The sequence below is a fragment of the Pipistrellus kuhlii genome, unplaced genomic scaffold (genome assembly GCF_014108245.1).
Source record: "Pipistrellus kuhlii isolate mPipKuh1 unplaced genomic scaffold, mPipKuh1.p scaffold_m20_p_6, whole genome shotgun sequence".
NCBI classification, from domain to species: Eukaryota; Metazoa; Chordata; class Mammalia; order Chiroptera; family Vespertilionidae; genus Pipistrellus; species Pipistrellus kuhlii.
In genome coordinates this window covers 27387918-27404960 of record NW_023425562.1, presented here as the reverse complement: position 1 = coordinate 27404960, position 17043 = coordinate 27387918, and the positions used below count along the sequence as shown (strand labels likewise).

The 17043-nt window shown below is 41.1% G+C and overlaps 1 protein-coding gene across 5 annotated transcripts in view; it reads right to left on the bottom strand.

The window, feature by feature from the left end:
- The window catches only part of PIEZO2 (piezo type mechanosensitive ion channel component 2), a 309124-nt gene that overhangs the window by 201925 nt on the left and 90156 nt on the right, over positions 1-17043 (bottom strand). The gene's annotated exons all lie outside the window — the stretch shown is intronic.

The window sequence follows — 17043 nt, the reverse complement described above, 5'->3', positions numbered from 1 at the left end:
CTTATTTCTATATGTTTAGAGCAAAAGTGGTACCTCTTTTGCTCTAAACATATAGAAATAATTGATAAAATATGAAGCAGATCACCAGGAAGACATACCAGACATCAGCATAAGATAAATATCTCGAGGGTCAGAAATGGAAGAGAAATGCAAAGCTGTCTGCAGGCTGGCCTGGAAGCAGGCAATGTAATCAAAGTTCGTTTTCTGGTGAGCATTTAATTACATGTTCAGTATAAATAAGGAGAAAATTGTTAGGAAGACAGATTAAAACAAGGGTTTGGGTTACAAACCAAGCTTCACAGATTTTACAAGGATTCTGGAAAAGACTCTGCTCTTGACCACTTTATGATCTATGGTTTACAAAGAGCTGTATGCTTAGGGAGGAGGGAAAACTTAGATATGACCTACTGAACAAGCTTAAATCGGCAACATGACCAAAGGATAAAATCTCTGAACCACTAGGATATAACTTAATTCTCTACTGGGATCCCATGTGTCCAGGTGGGAAAAGCTGCAGAAGAATTATACAGAGAGATTAGCTCAGGGTGTAGAGAAAGAGAACGATGGAATGAGAGCAAGAAAGAGGAGAGACTGAGAGAGAGAAAAAAATTATTGTTCCAAACAAATCATAATTTAAAACACACACACACACACACACACACACACACACACACACACAGCTAGGAAAGATGATTGGCAAATGAACTCACGTAAAGTAAAAATGAAAGTTATGAAATATACTAAAAATGACTTAAAACTAAGTTGCTTAAGGTCCTCATAATGATAAATAAATGAAATCCTGAAAAGTAAACAAAAAAGATTATTTTTAAATAGAAATAATACAGATGGCACTAAAAAAACAACTATAAGCCTTAGAAATTAAAATATAGCCATTTAATTATTAAAATAGATCAATAGATAACTTAAACCTTGGATTGGTTAGAAACAAAGATAAGTTTAGTGAATTGGTTGACAGGAGGGAGGTCATGGAGAACTCAGCACAAACTAACAACAAAATCAGGAGCAGCAGGGGAAGACACATGGACAGTCGATTGAGAGACTTTGACAACTGCCATTAGAATTCCAGTGTAGCAGCATAGAAAGTTGAAGATAGATTTGATGTACTGGGTGTAAGTGGGAGGCAGCTTATTAAAGACTTCATAGTCTCTAGCATAGAACAAGAACATATTGTACCCTTGATATCATACATGCTATTGAGAAGCAGAGAAAATGCCAGATGCATCATAAAGATTGTAAAAAACAGAAATTGGAAGTAACATTTTTATTTAGACTAATTAGGAACAATATATTCAAAAATATATTTGCACATGTGTGTGTATAGGTTGGCAGAAGTCAAAGGCTTCAGCAAAATCGAACATTCTAGGGCCTCTAATTCCCAGGCCAGAGAGTAATCATCTCAGGCAAGAATACAATTCTGCCATTGTAGTGCAGAAGCAGTCCCGATGATGTGTAAACAAACCAGTAATGGCCCTGTCCCAGTAAAGCCTTATTTATGGACAGTGAAATTTGAATTTCAGGTAATTTTCATATGTCATGAAGTAATTTTGATATTTCTAAGCCATTTAAATGAGCTCACCGTCCATACAAAAACAGTGGTGGGTACTGGCAGATTTGGCCTGTGGACTGCAGTTTGCTGCCCCCAGCACTGGCTGAAGAAAGCACACTTGAAAGCAAAACGTTTGTAAGTACAGAGAAGCAGAAAGGACTGTGCTTTTATATTCAAGAAACTTCCTAGTAGGCATTCCACTGATCCCATGATGTCTGAGGGCCATTCCCCATTTATGGAGCATAAACAAAGCCGGGTGCTGACTTCTTCACACCAGCTCATAAACACTGGCTCTACTCTCTGTGCTCACATGGCTCTGTTCCCTGAAAAAGACCTCTCAAACACTTACTTTCTCTATTTCACCATTTGCAGAAATGAATCAGGCCAACAATCAGAACTCAAGCAGCAAAGCTATGCCTACCTCTTAATATTATGAACTAGTTGTTTTGTGGTGATGTTTTATTAGAGGAAAAAATACCCAGGTAGAATTTAATACACATCAAACCATGCATACGTGACACTGTTATAATAGTCCGGTTATTAAGTAACAGGAGAGGAACAAAGGAAAGACTAGACAATATAGACATGCCATTTATATAGCTTTGCAAGAAAGCTGCAGTTAACATTCTTTAAGTCTGTTCCATGCAGATCGCTGAGGGGAAAGACTGGACCATAGACGCATACTTAGTAAGGTCTGGGTGGTGTGGAAAGTGCTTAACTGCCAGTCACACCTGGGAGTAGCCAGAATAGGCGTGGCCACTGCAAGGGAGAGAAACCTGAAGATTTAAACTCCTGGACAAAGGAGCATTCTCTCTTGGTTCTCTCTCTTGCTGCTAGCTCCAGACTCCTATATACTGCAGGAGGCGAGCTCCCCTGCACTCGCCCATGTGGCTCATGGCCAGTGGATTCCACACAATGGACTCATGGACTGGTCAGCCTCAGTTCCAGGACTCAGTTCCACTGGACACTAACCCTACTTATGGCTCTACTGGAACCCCAGCTGTACCTTTTTCGGACTGGATTAAGGGATATGGGACTTTGCAACCCAAGAAATGTAATTCCATGCCAATAGAAATCATCCATTCTCCCGCGAGGGCCCCCCTGAAGTTCTCATTCCAGCGGTACCCAAGAGCCCCACTCCCACTATTGTCGGGGAAATTGGACCCACTGATTTCTCCAGCAACATAAATAAGTACACTTAAAATTTCCTGCTAAAGTTTTAAAAGACAAACTGTGGAAAAGAAGCTAGAGTGAATACTTAATTTGAAGGCCCCAAATAAAATGTCTTTCCTTGCACATTCTCATAGTCTTCGATGGGTGGGTTTAGCAGAAAACAGGACAATACAGATACCCAATGTGACATTAAGAATTGTCTTTAGTCGTTTCAATGAACTAACCAGTCCCACACAGACAGAGGAAGGCATTTCCAAGTGCAGTGGGCACCGGGGCTTCCTCACTGAATGGCCAGTCCCTTTGCATGAGGTCAAGGGCAGCCTCCAGCAAGCAGAGATTCAAACCCAGGAGACAAAAGGTTGTGTGGCTCACTGCAGAGCCAGCCGTCCCAGTGATGAGTCTGGTGTCTGTTCTACCATTTCTTCCTTCTGCGGGCAGGGCGGCACTGGGTACCTCTGGAATGAGAACTTCTGGGGGCCCTCGCGGGAGAATGGATGATTTCTATTGGCATGGTATTTACCAGAGCACCAAGAAAAGTTTCCATGTAAAAGTGAAACCTCTGAATTGGGGCTTTTTGCCAATTCAGTAGACAAACTATAAAACTAAGGAAAGAGATAGTCCCTATTTTGTGTTGCTTTCACTATTTTTTTAAAACCATGTTATGATTTCTGCAATTTGATCCTAAACAACTGATGGTTCCCATGGTTTCCCGCCAAAGCCTGAGAGGAGTGGGTGTGAGGGTGGCTTGTGCCCTGCAGAATGTCTGACTGCAGACCTTCCTGCAGGGGTGTTTTGCCCGTGCCCCTGCGAGTTAGTTCTCAGGGATCTGAATCGGACACACGGGAGGAGCTGTTGGTAGTGTCACTCCAGCACTGGGCGTGAGGGCTTAGCCACAGCTCTCTGCTTCCCTTTGTAAGGAAATCCTGCAAACGTCAGAAGAAAACAAAAAGAGAGAAGAACTTAGCTACCGGATTTGGCTTGGAAATGCCCCACTCCACCACGGGGCCTGAGATTTCACAAACTTCTCTGACTGTGTTGGCCCTCCCCCATATTTATCTTCAAACAGACCACAGAGCAATTCCTCTAGATCAGGGAGTAGCCATTTGGTAATAATAAGCCTTATTTTTTAGACAATTCAAAATATCAGAGGTATTTTTTTTCAGCCTAGTTGCCTTAGGGAGTTGAGTTAGAGAAGCTATAGAAAGGAGAAAATACAAAATGAACAAATCATACTCAAGAGAAAATTTGCTCTCCTGACCAAGCTGTCAGAATCAGAAGGTAAATTTTTTAAAAGACATGTTGAGGTGAATGAATCTCATTTATGTGAACTTTGGCTATCTTAATAATGGATTGTTCAAGAAAGGAAAACACACCCTTCTGAAATTCCTTTCCCCGAACATGCGGTTTTGTCAGAGGAGAATCCTGGCCAACACATTGCTCCGAACAACTGACGTGTGCACTTCCTAACGTTGACCAGACTTTAAGTTTCTTGAAGGTAGGGGCCAAGTATCACACCCCTCTAGACACTCCCAAGTGCGTCGCACAGCCCTCTGCACATAAGAGACCCCATTAAGTGGTTACTGAACGGACATAATAAGAAATAAAAATCACATAAATGAGAAAAGGTGGTTCTTGTGCACGGATCTCAATACATGTTGGCAGGAACATTTCGCATCAAGCCAACAAGAAGTCCTCATACTTCTTGTTATTTTACTAGGTCAGTTCGCCAAATTCTGCACCAAGGGACCTACAAATGGTAATGAATGGGGGAAAACAATTAGGTTATTGAGGCCATTCCCTCCAAGGAAGGCATATTCCCCATGGAGCATTCTTCCAGCAATTAGCTTTAGATGCCTCCTGCACAGTTACCCTGCAATTCCTTTAAAACACAATGAATTTGACTCTGAAAAATGTCTACCCTACTATTCTTCATGTGGCTGAACCCCACATAACTTTGCCTTTGTCTTTCTTTCCTTTCACTTCTGTTTTCAAGAAGTCTCGAGCTGTCCATTTTTGGAGTGTCAGGCAGGAACAGCTGTATAAAGAAGGAGTTTCTTCCCTCAGCTTTACATTGATGAAGCCGCAGAACCGTGGGTGCTGGGGTGTGTCACCACACACCTGAGAGAGGGGCTCATCAGAGGCAGGTGTGGAATAAGGACTGTCACGGCAAGCAGAGCCATCCATCCCAATGATGAGTCTGGACCCTGTCCTTCCACTGCTCACTACCTTCATCGAGCTTTTTTTTCATCTGCTTTTTCTCTGGCAGGGATTGCCCAGCTTAGCTGGCCAGGACTGTCTTTCCGTCCTTGCTAATGCATTAGGAGAGACTCTGTGTGCTATCTTGTTTTTTCCCCACAGGGAACATGCACCAGGTTGCTATGACTAACTGCCTTGTGACCTGCTGTGTTCATTCTAACCTGAGAGAATGGGGGCCAAGTGGGGCAGGTGTCAGCCAGCACTGCCTTCTGTCTGTTGTTTGTGCTCACAAGCAACAGAGTGACTCATCGGCAAAGGGGGTCTCGGTAAAAGGCATCTGTTATCCTCAACTTCTCTCCCCAGAAAGAGCCTGGCAGAGTTTTGGAACCCAGTCTTCTCATTAACTTTTCATCATGGCTACAATGGTAATTTTTGTTTATCCATGAAACGGTCAAGAAGACATGCGATTTCTCTTTGTAGATTGTACATGCCTATCTCCTACCTTTTGCTCAGTTCTTAGATTAGATGCTCAGAACCTCCCTGGCCATCCAAGCTGACACAGACACCATGCTCCAGGTGCTCCTTATCACATTATCCCAATCTGTACATCTCACTATATGCAATGACCTTATTTATTGATTTCTTTCTTATTGCCTGACTCTTTCAAATGGAAGCTTCATGAGGGCAAGAGGTCATTTTGTCCTGTGTGGTTATCACTCTATTCCCAATGCATAGGAAAGTGCTTCTTAGATAGTTAGCAACAAGAAATATTAGCTAAGTGAATAAAATATAACAGTGAACCTAAAAGCCATATGATAATGCTCAGCTGTTAGCACAGCCAGGTGGAGAACACAATGTAAAATCCTTCATCTTTATCAGGACACTAGTATATGGCAGGGAAAGAAATAGAATAAACTTGTATCCTCAGAGTTAAATTCACCTGGAATCAGCCTTGCATTCACACACATACAGCAGCCAAGTTCACATCATCTTTAAATCCATTCATCCTCTTCCTTCTTTTATCACTTTCCCCCTTCTCTCTCTCTCTCTCTCTCTCTCTCTCTCTCTCTCTCTCTCTCTCTCTCTCTCTCTCTCTCTCTCTCTCTCTCTCTCAGAAGAAATCGACCCTACCAACATGTTGATCTCCAACTTCCAGCCTCTAGAATTGTGAGAAATAATTTCTGCTGTTTAAGCCACATACTTTTTGGAACTTTGTTATGCAACCCTATGAATACATGTAGGCATTTCATGAAAAGAAAAGATTATGAAGGAACTTCTAAACCATCACAGTTTTTTGTAATCAATAGATCCCTAACCAAAAGTATATTTCAAAGTGCCCTGTAGCTTTAATTCAATACTATGTAGCAGATACCTACTAAATGCCAGCTTGTGCTAGAGCTACGAACAGCAGCTGAGTTTGAGTAGCACACAAATCAGAGGGAAATAAAGGCCCTCAAAGAGATCATTACTCTACACTTTGGTTTTGAAAGTTATAAAATTGAGCCATTCAAAATGCTGACTGAGTACTCCCCAAAGTCCTTGCAAGATAGTGATTTCATGCTCATAAAATGTTTTGAGAAGGATACCATGCCAAAAACTCAGGTGTGTCAGATATCTAATCACAAAATTCCCGGGAAGCCAAACTCTGACTCTGCACTCTTCACGTAAGTCCAGAGTACCTCTGGGGACAGAAATGCACCAAGGAAACAAATCTTCACTCAAAGTGCAAATGAATTAAGTCTCTGACTCAAGGCATCTTTCCTCTAACGGAATTTATATATATTTTAATATATTTTTATTGATTTTTTACAGAGAGGAAAAGAGAGGGATAGAGAGTTAGAAACATCAATGAGAGAGAATCATTGATCAGCTGCCTCTTGCACACCCCCTATTGGAGATGTGCCCTCAACCGAGGTACATGCCCTTGACCGGAATCAAACCTGGGACCTTTTAGTCCGCAGGCCTATGCTCTATCCACTGAGCCAAACCGGTTTTGGCCAGTATTTATTTTCTATCTGTTTTCTCTGAACAATTCATCAACTTGGACTGGGTAACTTTGAAAACAATGGGCAATCTATCATAACCCTATCTAATAAAAGAGTAATATGCAAATTAACCATCACCCCACTACACCCACAAGCCATGCTCACCAGCCACTCCCACCAGCCAATCAGAGTGAGTATGCAAATTAACCCCAAACAATGGGGTTGGATGGCTGTAGCCACAGAGAGCAGTTGAGAGGCTTGGGTTTCCCAGGCAATAGAGTAGGGGTGTCGAACTCAATCAGAGAAGGGGCCAAAATCTAAAATCCAGCCTAAATCGCGGGCCGAATGGTTTACTGAACAGTCATAAACTGTCATTGTGATGGAAACGCAGCGGAGTGTAGTGATGACAGCGCGGTGCGGGCCACATTGCAAGGCCTGGTGGGACGGATTTGGCCCGCGGGCCTTGTGTTTGACACATGTGCAATAGAGGAAGCCAAGCTTTCCACCTGCCCTGGCTGGCCTAGGCCTCCACTCAAGGATACAAAGTTTTAATTATAGAAGGTAAACAAATCTAAACAGAAATGGTGGCAGGCACGAAGTGAGCAGGAGACTTGGCTCCACTCCAGGCTACAAAGTTTCAATTGTAGAAGGCAAATAAATTCCAGATACCAGGGCCTCCACTTGGGTTGCCTGGGGGTGTGTGGCCGGCCTGGAAACCACCACAGGCCCCTCACTCAGGCAGCCTGGAACCCCCACCTGATCCAGGACACCCTTCAGGGCAAACCAGCCGGCCCCCACCCGTGCACCAGGCCTCCTCTATCCTATCTAATAAAAGAGCAATATGCAGATTGACCATCATTTCAATACACAAGATGTCTGCCCCCATGTGGTCAAAGATCCTGCCCCTATGTGGACACAAGATGGCCACCACACGATGGCCAGCAGGGGAGGGCAGTTGGGAGACACCAGGCCTACAAGAGAGGGCAGTTGAGAGGGACCAGATCTGCAAGGGAGGGCAGTTGGAGGCGATCAACACTGTAGGGGAGGGCAGTTAGGATGTATCTAGGATTGTCAAAAAACTTAAAATATAAACATGTATATAACTGAAAACAGGAACATTACCAATGTATTCCATTGTTCCTATCCCTTTACAAAAGGAAAATAAAGAAAGTGTAGGGGAGAAGTTAGCAGATTGTGTTCTATTCTTAAAGGTAAAATATTTTCAAGGATATATAAACCTGAATGATTATTTCTTAAAATTTCAGAAAATCGTTTTCAGCATCCTTTTTAACTTCCTTAAGTGCTCCATTATGGCATCTAAATGTCTACCAAAGCATCTACCCTCAAGGTTAATGAGCACACTTTTTATCAAGTTTGGCACGTCCGTAAGCTAATGGTACAGGAATCATCTATATTCCTAGCACTTACGACACTTACAGCAGTCCAGTCCTTGTTTACCTCATATCTAATATCCACAGACACTGTGAAAAGCCTATTATACTACTCAAAATTCTAACTTTTAATTAAGCTTAATTTCTATTATACTTAATAGTTAAATACTTTTGTGGGCAATTTAAATGTAAATTTCTGATTTTCACTGTACACTTAAGGGATGCCAGCTCAGGTAGTGATTTAAGTCATGAAACCAAAAAAATCTTAGGAGAAACCATAGGCAGTAAAATCTCAGACATCTTTCGTGGCAATATGTTTACCAATACATCTCCTAAGGCAAGGGTAACTAAGGAGAAAATAAACAAATGGGACTGCATCAAAATAAAAAGCTTCTGCACAGCAAAAGAAACCACCAACAAAATGAAAAGGGAGCCCACTGCATAGGAGAACAGATTTGGTAATGGTACATATGATAAGGGGCTAATTTCCAAAATATATAAGGAACTCATATAACTTTAAAAAAAAAAAAAAAAAGACAAACAATACAATTTAAAAATGGGCAAAGGACCTAAATAGACACTTTCCAAAGTGGATTTAGGTTGATTTTTTACATTCTCATTGATCTATAAACCAATGTAATATTTTGTTTTGCCTTTCATTGGCACTAGTTATCAATGCATTCTTTTAAAATATTAGTTTGTTCAGATATTATAAATTTTCAAATTAAATCTTTTACTTCATTATCCATTTAAAATGTTATTTGGCAGAATAAGAACCCCAAAAATGTACAAGCCCTAATCACCAGAACCTAACAAATGTTTCCTTACATTGGAAAAAATGACTCTGAGGTGATTAAGTTAAAAATCTGGAGATGAAAGGTGATCTTGAATTATACAGATGGGCTAATGTCATCATAAGTGTCCTTACAAGAGAAAGATGGAGGCACAAGAGAGATGGCATCCATGACAAAGCCTCAACCATTGCTGGCTTTCAAGATGGAAGGGGCCATAGGCCAAGGACTGCCCTGGAAGCTTCTAGAAGCTGGAAATGAGAAGAAAATGAATTCTTTCCAAGTCTCCAGGAAGGACTATTGTCCTTAATTTTAGCTCATTTTAGATTTTTTACCTCCCTAAGATACTAAATTTGTTACAGCAGCAATAAGAAAATAATAAGGATTCATCAACATTTGATTTTGATTTTGTCATTCTTTTATACTTTAATCACGAATTCAAGATAATCTACATACCAGGAAAATCTGAATTTTTAAGCAGTTTGAGAGGTTGTGAATAACACAGGTGGACCAGCTGCTGCCCCTACACAGATTTTCCAGAGCTAACCACCTAATGGGGAATAATGGGATGCAGCATTCTAATTCACAAAGAACATTATAGTCCACGTGGGTGGTCTGATATGAGCCCTAATCAGAAATGAAACATCCTTTAAAAGTGGTGATCCAGGAAGCCCAACGCATAGGAGAAACGTGTCAAACAGGCTCTTCACAGCTGAATTGTGCCAAAGACTGTGCCATTTCAACCCTCAAATACTCCTCCTTGCCGGGACCGGTTTGGCTCAGTGGATAGAGCGTCGGCCTGCGGACTGAAAGGTCCCGGGTTCGATTCCGGTCAAGGGCATGTACCTTGGTTGTGGGCACATCCCCGGTAGGGGGTGTGCAAGAGGCAGCTGATCGATGATTCTCTCTCATCGATGTTTCTAACTCTCTATCCCTCTCTCTTCCTCTCTGTGAAAAATCAATAAAATATATATTTTTTTAAAAAAATATTCCTCCTAAAATAGAGGTCATTCAAAAACACAAAATTCCAAAATTCTCCAAGTTCTATAAAAGTGATTCAAGAAAGCTAATGTACCTTTTTAAATGTTGCAAGTTGTGCAAGAAACCCAGAGAAACCAAAAGGTAAGAGACATTTCTCACCAGAAAGTGGCCACGACATTCACCCATCAGAATGGCTTTCCAGGTGATGAGAGATGAAATTCAACTTGGAAATTTTTTCCCAAAAACATAATTGAGGAAAGTTGCTAAAGTTATCAAGAGAGCCATTTTTGCTCTTTTAGGCCAAAATTTCTAAATGGCAAATGGATGGGCTGTCCAGGAAATCAGTGAGTTCCTTATCTTACTGGAAGTGTTCAAGTAGAAATTGAATGATCTGTTCATGATAATGGAAGAACCAAACATTAAGAAGGGTGTTGCTCTAGAGATAACTTCTACTGTCTCCTATACTTCTGAAAATTGATGGTATTTTTTAATACTCAAAATAAGTGCAAATATCCTCACCATAATGCATTTCATTAGAAGTGAACACAATCATTAAAGCATGAATGCTTTTTATTTGCATTCTCTGGGTGTGTGTAGCATGTATAATCATGTAATATCTATTTCAGTCATTACAAGGAATGGAAAACGTATTATCAAAGTTTATACCTATTTAGTTTCTCAGTGATTATGGTAGCTGCCTTGCAGAATATATCCTTTTGAAAAAAGTTATATTTTATTGCCTGGCCACCGTGGCTCAGTGATTAAGCATCAACCTATGAACTAGGAGGTCATGGTTCAATTTCCAGTCAGGGAACATGCCTGGATTGCAGGCTCAATCCCCAGTGTGGGGCATGTAGGAGGCAGCTGATCTATGATACTCTTGCACCACTGATGTTTCTCTCTCTCTCTCTCTCTCTCTCCTTCTCCCTACCTCTCTGAAATAAATAAAAATATATTTAAAGATATACATTTTATTAATGAGAGAGAGAGAGAGAGGGAGAGAGAGAGAGATCAATTGGCTGCCTCCTACACACCCCCTACTGGGAATTGAGCCTACAATGTGCACTAACAGGAAATGGAGCTAGTGACCTTGTGGTTCATTGGATGATGCTCAAAATCTAGCCATAGGGGTCAGGGCCCCGATTTCCAAATAAGGTTAACACACTGAGTACTGGGGGTGAGGCCTGGAAAATATTTTTTGAGGGACGTAATTCAAAACATAACAGGAATCTTAAACATATTTAAAATGAGTCTATTAGCTATCCCAAAACACATCGTAAGCTATTTGATTTTAATTCGGTAAATGTCACTACAATCTATCCAGTTGATCAATATAAAACCTCAGAAGAAATCCTTGACTTTCCTGCCTCCATCATAGTCTCCTTTGATTCCATCAGAGATAAACTGATTTTATCTCTGAAGTGAACATTAATCCACCTCTCCCCCACTTCCACCGACATCTTCACTGAAAGTTAACCCAAGCCTCTGTCCCCTCTGCCCTGGACTATGGAAGGCAACAGCCTTCTTAGGAATCTCCCAGTTACTCCTTTTTGCCCCATGCATTTTCCATAGAGAGCTTTTAAAAACACAAATCTTCTCACATAATCTCCTACTCCAAGCGATAGCCCTAAGAATGAAATTAAAACTCCTTACCAATACCTACAAACCCCCCGTGCCTTCCTTCCCACTTGATCTCATATTGGCCACCATCATCCTCTGGGCTTCTTTTCACACCATTAGAACAGGTAAGCTTTTCTGTTTCCTGAGAACTTTTTTTTTTAAGTTTTTAAAATATATTTTATTGATTTTTTTACAGAGAGGAAGAGAGAGGGATAGAGAGTTGGAAACATTGATGAGAGAGAATCATCGATCAGCTGCCTCTTGCACACCACCTACTGGGGATGTGCCCGCAATCAAGGTACATGCCCTTGACCTGAACCGAACCTGGGACCTTTCAGTCTTCAGGTCCGAACCTGGGACCTTTCTATCCACTGAGCCAAACTGGTTTCGGCCCTGAGAGCTTCTGCAATTCCTGTGCGATGACTCATCCTTTGATTTTCAGCATGAATGGCTGATTTTCTTCTCTCCAGTTTCAGTTTAAATATCTCCTTCTCAGAAAGGTCGCCAAAATCATACCACATGAAACATTTTTCTAGTTTCTCCTATGACCTTGAACAGACCCATTTGTGGCTCTCTTGTAGCAGAATTTCATATAGTACCCTTACCATGCTTCATGCTGGGCAGAATTCTATAGTTCTCTGCCCCAAGACACACGAGTGAGCAAGAAATGCTGATTTTTGTATGACACTGAGATATAGTGATTGTTTGTTATGCAGCAGAAGATTATTGATACACGTTTGACCCTGCCATCCTATTTATTTTCTTCATAGCACTAATTATGATCTGTAAAGGAATTACTTACTTCACTATGTCCTTGGTTATGAGTTCTCACTAGAGATTCATGCCAGAAAGACAGGAGGCATCTCAGCACTGAAGATCCAGACCCTAACACTGTGCCTGACATATACACAAACCCCTTGTATAATGGACACATGAATTCCCTTCAGGGCTGATTTTATCTATTCTTCATCCAACCCAATATTGCACTCTCTTTTTTAAAAATGCTTTTTATGAAACAAATTGGAAACTTCAATTTCCTAGTTTTCAAAATTTGGTACTTGAGGATTGGTTTAAAAAAAAATCTTTTTCTCAGCAAGAAAAATCAACACAGAAGAGAACGCTTTTTAAAAGATTAGATGTGACTTTTAATTATACTTTATGCAATTACATGGTTTGTAATACTTGACCTCAGTCCTTCTCTGTCTGATGGGATCCATTAACATCTCAGAATCACCATCAGAGCTCTAAAGCTCAATTCTCAATGATTCAACAGCTTCACCAAACGATTTCCTGCAATAACATTTCTGCCTGACTTAAACTGAATTGGCACTTGGGGTATAATTATTTCCCATCACTAGTTCAAGTCAAAATGCAAAACTATGTCTTTCTGACTTGCACTTTTGCAGACCAGTTGTTTCCCTGTCTATGCCTGGCACTGATGAATTCCTGTATTTTTCTAGAAAAATAAATTCTCAAAGCTCATGGGGTTGTGGACAAGATTGTGGAAGACAACCAATGTCCAAACTGCCCAATAATTGCAGAGTAGTATTTAGAAAATAGCAAAATCACAGGTTTCTAGCAGTTTGCTGACCACTAAATAGAAGTTAGCAAGAAGGGACAGGCAAAATGATCCTTTATATCTCATAAAGCAAGCCCTTTCTTTTCAAACAATTACCGGGTCTCACCAATACCATTCTTCCTAGAAACCTGAGGCTTTGCAGGCAGCTTTAAGAACACTTAAAATTGATAGTTACTACCCTGCTACTCTATTCTTCTGTTTTACACTTCAAGTTACTTCCTATTATCTTCCAAAACACACACACAAACAAATGTAAACCCTAAAGAAACTCCAGAAGTGAAAAGAAAATAGATGGGGATTAAAAACGATTTCATTATTACAAGTGGACATTTTAACTTAGTAGAGAAGCATGACATGTGTGGCTCTACCACAGGTAACAGATTTTCTGGGCAAGACAGAGAAACCCAAACTCCGCTGAGGGCGCTGTAATGATCTTCTGTTCCTAATGAAAAAGTTCCAGTCACCTCCATCTGTCTCCAAACCACACCATCTCATCCAGTTCAAATGTCACAACCCCACTCAAAGCTGCTGGTCACAGGTATCAAAAAACTCAAGTGGGTTTTTCATGAAGCCAAATGAAGGTGTGATGTTCTCACTTTCTAGTCTCCTCAACTCTGGAGAAAACAATTTCTTTTCCCTTCAACAAAAGCAGGGTGCAACTTGTAGTCCATGCAATCTGGATGCTTTGCAAGAATTTCTCCTTTTCTCCTCTTCCCCATATCATGGGGCTCAATGTGCTTGCTTTGCTGATGGAGGCGTTATGACTTTAAGCTGAGCTTCTGGACATATCCCAGCATTCCCCCCTCAGATTACTTTTCCTCTCCGCCATGCCTTCTCTCAACAGCCAGACACACTCAGTCATAAAATCCCCTCCTGGGGTTTCTTCCCACAGATCTCATGACCCAGCACACAGATCATGCTGAAATTGTCCAAATGGAATCAATGACAAATGCAAGTCTTTTTAACTCATGCCTTCAGTCATTCATTCTATTCAACATGTGAATACCTAGGATATGTTAGGCATGATTCTAGACTCCAGGGGTTATAGACATAAGTCTATGAATTCCTGGCCCTAACACAGCCCCTTTCTTCTCAATCTTAATGGGATTGTCCATCTTTTCTTGATGACATCCATTTGCCTTTTCACCTTTTTCTAGCTGTTCCTCAACCACTCCAGCAGGGCCTCCAAATGTGAAGTGGATTTGCAGGAGGACAACTCCAACAAACCCCATGCAGTCACCCTGTGTTGCCATCTCCTGCAACTGCTAAATACATATAGTCTAAGTGTACCAGGATGGAACAGAAGGTTTTGACTCAACTATTTGTCTCTAGCCCTCTCTGATCTCATCCACAAAAGGAAAGTGGGCCATTCCACTCTCTTGCTTTGAACTGATCTGGCTTCCTAATGCCTCAGGTAGCTCCATGCTTCTGGGCACAGCCTATGCCCTGATCTCATTGACACTTCCATCTCTAGGACTCCCTGTCTTGCATCAATAAAAACGAGCTAAAAGCGAGGCACTGCTGCACATGCATTTTGTTCTCAGTGCTGCACTCCATGTGGGCTACAGTCTACATACAAAACCACTGCTTGTCCTTACAGGACTTCCCTTCTGCCCAGAATGCCCATCACCTGCCCCTTCCATGCTCTGCCTGCTCATCATTCTCCTGAATCTCCAAAGGCTGAATGCTCAACTTCTGTATCCCCAATACCCTCTTCCACATGCCATGGCTCTACTTAATGCATTATATGTTACAAATTACCTGTTAATGCATCTGTCTCCCCAACTAACTCTTAAGTGGTTAGAACATAGACCACATCACATTCAGCTCTGTATTTTCAAATCCCAAACAGAATGAAAAGAGGCATTTACGAAATATATATGGAACTGAACCATACACCAGGGCAGAAGAGAAAAACAAAAGGCCCATGCCCTGGAAAGAATCAACCATAAGTATCCATGGCAGCCTCTGAACCAGTGTGAGCCCCTCCAAGTTCTGAGTAGGGTTTATGGTTAATAGCCTTGGCTCTGCTAGAGGGTATTTCACAAACTACTTGGTGACAGAAGATGAACATGCATGAAACTGCACAGAGCAGTCAATGATTCAAAACCATGTGAGACGGGGTGTGAACTCAATTGCACTTTAATGACAAATTCAAGCAGGTACCAGAACTCATTGGCGTGAGATGGAACTTGAACAGACCTGAGTGTGAGTAAAATTTGGAGCATTGAAAGTGAACAGCATTTGAGATGAAGGAACAGAAGATGAAAACTGTGAAACCTGACATCTGAATTCCTGTCTAGGTATGACTGGACTCTGCTGGATGGATGTCTGAATAAAGGAAAGACTGCACCAATCAAACTACCAGTTAATACTGCAGGGACCACCAGGCCAGACAAATGGCCATGATGGCGAGCTCTGGTAATAGGCACAAGAGCTTAAATAAAAAGGAAGGTCAAATTGACAGTAAAACAGGAAATGTCATTTAAAATTTAATTTTCAAGATAATCTAGACTTTGCATGAAAGCCATACCTGAAAGTCATATGGAATAATCCTCAACTTCACATTTTATTTGTCTGATTTTCTTCAGAAACCAGTTGGTATCTTTTTTTATATTTTTTTACTGGAGAAAATTTAATTTAAACATCTTTCTTAGGAAATCGGTCGATGGACAAATGGGAGTGCAGTGGGGTTTCAGTCCCCTTTGGGGTATTCTTTCACAATTAGGCAGTACAAACAAATGTAAAAATCATTCACATTAACTGAAAGTAGCCATTCACTGTGCCTCCAGGACTAGCAGTGATCTTGATATATCATTTAGAGTTTTAGTTCAATACTGAAGATTATGGCTTGGTAAGTGGTTTTTGCATTTGAGAGGTTCTTGTTTTGTTCCCTTTCTTAAGAGTAGAACAGATCTAACAATAATGTTAAATAAACTAAATTAAGGCCTTTTTTGATAAATTCTTCAAAAATCATATCTAGGAAAGATGCTACAGAACAGGAAGATTTGACATCCATGATCAGTTCAGGGTGACTGCTGGGGTCCCCAAAGTTACAGGGGCGCTAACACAGCATGACAGGCGGTAGTGGCTAATGTCTATAGATCCAATGCTCACATTCATATTGTTTGTGGTGGCACCACAAGATATAAGTTCTGGAAACACTAGTGGATGTTCTGCTTTCATAACCTAATGCCGTAAAGAAGTTAGGCTGTGCAGCACATGGGCATCTCACGGAGAAAAGGGGCATCATGCAAGGGTGTAGTGCGGTCATGGGCACTGCCTTTGAGGTGTACCTCAGTGTTTCCTGTGACAACGTGTGACCAGTGGAGTGGCAATTACTAAAACTCTGCAGTTTTAGGGGTAGAGATTTGCTGGGATGAATCCTCACTTATTCTGGAAAGAGAAAGAACTGAGAGTCTAATCAGCTATGAATGAGACAAGGCCACCCCCCAGTGACCACATGGCTGAGATAAGCAGTTTTGATCTCTCTTAGGCTCGGTGCTCTGTCAGAATACCTACTGGTTCATTTCTGCAGCAAGTATTCATCAATGCCTCTTTGTCAAAGACCAAATTCGATGTCATGGAGAATAGAGTTGAAAGAAAGGTTAGCTGTGATGGCACAAGACATTTTATCTTGCATCTAAATTATTATCAATTGCAAGCTGCACCATCAGCTACTTAGATAACTCAGAGAAGATAATGTTAACTGTAAAATTTTTATTAATTTAAAATCACATAAGATTACCAGAATATTACA